This window comes from Nicotiana tabacum, chromosome 15, assembly GCF_000715075.1.
Source record: "Nicotiana tabacum cultivar K326 chromosome 15, ASM71507v2, whole genome shotgun sequence".
Taxonomy (NCBI): Eukaryota; Viridiplantae; Streptophyta; class Magnoliopsida; order Solanales; family Solanaceae; genus Nicotiana; species Nicotiana tabacum.
In genome coordinates, this window is record NC_134094.1 from 129,501,818 (window position 1) to 129,507,423 (window position 5,606).

The window sequence follows — 5,606 nt, forward strand, 5'->3', positions numbered from 1 at the left end:
TTTGGCTATAATGACTTAGATTTACAGAATTTTCGTTACAGCCACTTTGGCATTTTCCAGCTTCTGCAAGAGCAAGGCAGTAACTTATTTCCTTTATTATTATTATTATTATTATTATTATTATTATTATTATTATTATTATTATTATTATTATTATTATTATTATTATTATTTATTTTTGATTTTTTGTTAGATATGATTTTCTTTCATCCTTTAGATTTTACTTGTTAAAGAAAAATGTTTTGCATTTTTATGCTATATATGCTTATTTTTCTAGATATTACCTCAGAAAGACATAACAGGAGTTCCTAAAAATAGTTATTAGAGTTTCAAATTTCGCAAGTAAAACTACTGGATAATATCTTGAAGTTTTACTTGTGAAATATGAAATTACATGACAATGACAATTTCTAAATAAATAAAAAAAAAAGAGTACCGACTGAATGCTACTTCTACTAATTATTGAATCATATATACAAGCAGCTGGGCTCACATAACAACCGAGAGCCTTCTTGAAACAATTATATAGAGCACGATAGGACTTATTTTTTTTATTTATTATTGATAATAATTTTGACATAGGTAGACGTACAAAGTATAACACAACAATCTTATGTACCAGCAGCTATAGCTAGCGCTGGACTTTGACACAGATTCAAATAAAGAACGAAAATACGCATGCACATACCAACATGATATATTGTATGTTGGATTATTGAAATTCGGAAAAACATTCGCACGGTATTATATTGAACGTACGAATATTTAGTTCTTTTTTTCGTCATTCCAAATGGATGGATCTATACAGCGCCCATAGAAACCACCACCCTGACCAGCATTGAGATCGCACGCCCAACATTTTGCATCAGTGCATTCATCACTGTAGACACACAGGTCCCAACATCCAGCAGCAGTTACGTGTGTTTTAGAAAATAACGTAAATTGAGCTGCAATTCAAAATACGAATCAAGGTGAGTATAAGTAGGAGCATAATATATTACAGTATATCTTTTTAATTTGTATGTAAAAAAAATAAATTAAAAAAGAAAATGCTTGTGCGAGAAAAGGAGAAAATATATACTATATATGATAAAATTATATATAACTTACCAGCGATTAGTAAAAGAATGAAGTAGGAAGCGAATTTCAGAGAGTTGGCTCTAGCCATTGTTGGGAATATTTTGTTTATCTCTGTTGATGCTCAGTTCGTTGATCACAATAACTTAGTGCCACTATTTATATACAGAAATATTTGCCTCTTTCCTTCTTAGTATAAATATTTGTCTCTTTGTACATATTCATTTGTTGATACATTAAATAAAAGAGTAAAGTCATACTCTTAGCTTCATTATTGAAAGTATAATTGACAATTTAATTTAACACTTGCAGATCGGTTGACTATTTTTTTTTAAAAAGAAATCATACTTCCTCACCGGCCAATTTTGAACAATAGACAATTCCCCCCGATTATGCTACACAATATCTGTAATGCACTTGACATTTTCATTTTATAATGCACTTGACATTTTCATTTTATATATTATTATAGATGTAACGATTCAACCGTTCAGCATTTGCATTCTGTTCAGCTGTTTGAAGTCTTGAATAGCTTCATATGATGTATTATGACTTGTGTGAATCGTCCGTTTTGATTTTCAGGTGATCCGGAGTTGATTTAGAAGAATAATTCTCAACTAGGAAGCTTTAAGTTGGAAAAGTTGACAAAGTTTGACTTTTATGTATTTGACCCCAGATCGGAATTTTGATGGATCCAGTAAGTCCGGATTGTGATTTTGAACTTGGGCATATGCTCGAATTTGCATCTGGATATTTCTTGAAGGTTTTGGTACTAATTGGCGAAAGTATAAAATTTGAACGTTTGGAATGTTCATAAGTTTGACCGAGAACGAGAGTTGACTTTGATGATATCTGGTTCGATTTTTTGTTCCGGGAGTTGGAATAGGTTTTTTATGTCATTTGGAACTTGTATGCAAAAATTTGGATTCATTCCGGATTGGTTAGGCTTGAATCGGACGCTTGGTTCGAAATTTGAAGTTTATGATCTTAAGAGATTGATCTTGATCGACGATTCGTGGTTTCGATGTTGTTATGTGTGATTTGATGCCTCGAATGGGTCAGTGTTATGTTTTGGGACTTATTGGTATGTTCGGACGGGGTCCCGAGGGGCTTAGGTGTGTTTAGGGGTGGTTTCGGATCATTTCTATACCATTTATAGTTGCTGGTTTTTGGCCACATGGGTGTGCATCGCGATCGCGGACTTTGGGTCACGTTCGCGAAGAGAAAATTTATTGTTTGTGTGAGCACGTGATTTTTGCCCGACTAAAATATTCCTATAGAAATTCACAAATAGATTTTTTTCTTAATTGTTTTTAGTTTTATAGAATTTGTAGGAATTTCGGTTAAAAGTTGCTCTTATTTAGTTGCATATTTAACATTCTAAAATCATAAGAAAAATACCAAAATGTCTAAAGTATTTCGTGCATAACATTTTAGGTCTAATCGCATCTAGGATTTAATTGCATGAGTTAACTGCATTATTAAACAAAAATCACGAAAAATATGAGTTGTATTTACATTTTTAGGCTTTAAATTGCAAATTAGTAATTCTTCTTTTATTAGTCTAAGTTAATTAATTATGGTAAAATAGATAACTAGGTTTATTTCTACAAATTAGTTTGATTTAATACTTAATTTAGGTTTTAATTAATTAGAATTTAAAATCAAGAAAAAGAAAAGAAAAGAAAGAGATTCTGTTTGGTCTCAAACTTGGGCCAAAACAATGTCTGGCCCAAACGATCGCCCCAAGTCCGCTAAACCCAACCCCTCACCCGGCCCAGCCTCGTCACTTAACCAAAACGACGTCGTTTCGTTAACAGGCGATCTCAGCCGTTGATCTCCTTTGATCTAACGGCCCGTAACTCCCCCCCCCCAACCCTTATATCTGTCGGATCCACCCCCCAAACCCTCGAGACCCCCCTTATTTTCCTCTCCCTCTCCTTCAATCACCAAACCCTAGCCGCCCCCAAACCCCTCGTCTCTCTCTCTCAAACTCACTCCAAACCCTAGCCGCCCAGAATCCCCACGCCGACGGCACCACTCCGAATTCTCTCAAACTCGCACCCTATAACCCTCATACCCTCCTAATCCCTAATCCCCCATCAATTTCATCAAAAAAACCCACCAAAATTAGCGAATCTTAGGTCTAAAATTCCAGAAAAACCCTAGTCTGGTTTATTTCTAAATGACTTTGGTGTTTCTGTTTATTTTAGTTCAAGACTCACATGCATCGAGTAATCTTGTTGAGAGCAACTATTCTAGGCTAGTCTCGACCCGTTTCGAAGTTACCGGAGTCCGGTCCTTTCTTCGATTCCCGGCCAGAGTTCATCGTTCCCGTTACCCGTCGGGTTGTTTTCTCATTTCTTTAGCGTTAAACTAGTATTCTTTTTCCTCATTTGTTCCGGCTCTGTATTTTTCTTGTTTGTTTTTGTTTTATTGTTTTTCCTTCTTTTTCTTTTTTCAGTTAGTTGATTAAGCTTCGTCGTTAATTGCATGTTCAATTTGTTCAACTAATAAACTGATTTAGATTAATTAAAGGTTAAGTACTTAGTCAAGTCTCTGATTTTATTTGAAATATGGCATTTGTTGTTTTTTGGGATGTTTTCTTTAATGTCGGATCTGGGCTTGGTCTTGGGCCATTTGGGTCATAACATTTGGCCCAAGCCTAAGCAGATAGTCTGTTTCTAGAAGGGACAACTGGCATTTTTCAGTTGGAAAAAGATTCCCTCCCCTCGTCTATTTTTTCTGAATTCACGCTGACATATTCCTTCCCCCCAACAGACCTTCTCTGATTTTAGATAGCCTATATATACACCCTTCACACAGAAACGAAGGGTGGGATTTTTTACTGAGTTTCGATTCCTCTCAAATACATTAAAGAACACACACTCTAGAGACTCACTGATCTTCCAAAAATAAAAATGGCACTCTGAATTTAAACTTAGAGACAGAAAAATCATAAAAGAAGAAAATTTATTTTGCTAAGTTTATACTCAGTGGTTGTTTGTTTTCCTGGATTTTCATATTTGCTTGAGTCAAAGAAGCCTTCACTTTGCTTCTTTTTATTCATTCTGCTGTGACCAAGCTCCAGCTTTGGGATTTTGGATTTTATTTTGGTCTTGCTGCTGTCTTTCTATTGCAGGAAATTGCTGCTTCTGCTGGCTCGTAGCTGAATTTTCCTCTTTCATATTTAGACCTTTATTTGGTCATTCGGTTGGCTTTTCTGCAGCTAGGTATGTCTATGCTCACCTGTAGTGTTCCATGGTTATCTGTTAAATAAAAATACAAACCATCGTGTGTTAAGTGATTTAATCTGTCTATATGTTTTGTTTTCTTTTTTCTTTCTTTTGATGAATTCTCCTCATGCTCTATTGAAAAGTCCAAATTAAGTATTATTGGCCGATAGGATTCAAGGTATTAATATTGATTTGTCTTTCTAAAATGAAGCACTTTATCCTAAGTGATATTCCTGTTCATTAAGCTAGTTTTGATGCCATCTTCTCACTTGCTAGTTCGTTTGGCAGATTTCGGTTCCAAGAGTAACTCAGTGGCTATCTTATTGTAAACTTGAAAAGTGCGAAAAGAATGGAAGTAATGTGCTTCTCTTGGAAAGTTGTTGTAATTAAAGCATAGATTTGAAATTCTATCAGTTAAACTTTGTAATTTATTTCAGGACCAATGGGTTGTCGATTCATTTGCAATTATTTTCCTTTGTTCATATAGAACTCCACTTGAGATTGCACTAGTAGCATATTCAAAGTTTCATATTACTGGGCTCATTCTATAGCCCAGGTTCGTACTCCAAAATGCAGTAGCTAATTTCAGTTTGTTAAAACGTGTCTGGGCTCTTCAATGTATCTCAAATTGTTGTATTTAGATTCAGTGTCTCAAGAATGCAGTTAGACTTTCAGATTTTCGTTTACAGTAGCTCGAATTAGCCCAGTTTATGTTGATTAGCTACTCATGTTCGCGTTCGTATTATTCGATGCAATCTTAGTTCATTTTGATTTCCTTCGAAGTAGTTAAGAACTGACTAAAAAATAATAAAAAATGGATTGGGTCACGTTTATAATAGTTATCTAGGTTCGTGACAACGAAAGATTCATTTCATTATGGATTCAAAAGAGCAAGTTGCTATCTTTCCAACATTCCTTTTCCATACATTTTGGACCTTTCCATATATAATTTCAAATTTTAGGATGGGTTAATTAATTCATAAAAATTATAGTTTTGCTTTAGACGCGATTAATAATAAATCATCGTGACTATGGGTACGGTTTCCGTGGCATGGTCACGATACGCAAATCCCATTCGGGTATGCATTTTATGTGACCCGACCACAACTTCTAATAATAATAAAAATAAGCATGTCGTAAATCGCGAGTGCATTTCATGTGGCGCGGTTTGCGACGTGTGTCAAAACGACAAATGTACGACATCGTGACTTGTTTCAAATAAATTTCATAAATAATAAAAGCGGTCAGAAAGCTAAAAAGCACAATAGATTTTAAATATGTAATAAATCAAAT

General features: G+C 34.6%; 1 long non-coding RNA gene across 1 annotated transcript; it reads right to left on the reverse strand.

Annotated features, from left to right (window-relative positions):
• Window positions 1–521: 521 nt before the first annotated feature.
• On the reverse strand, window positions 522–1,269 carry LOC107769882 (uncharacterized). Its single transcript, XR_001644499.2, has 2 exons — window positions 1,111–1,269; window positions 522–947 (listed from the first exon to the last, which is right to left on the reverse strand). It is a non-coding gene; the product is annotated as an uncharacterized LOC107769882 (long non-coding RNA).
• Window positions 1,270–5,606: the final 4,337 nt, after the last annotated feature.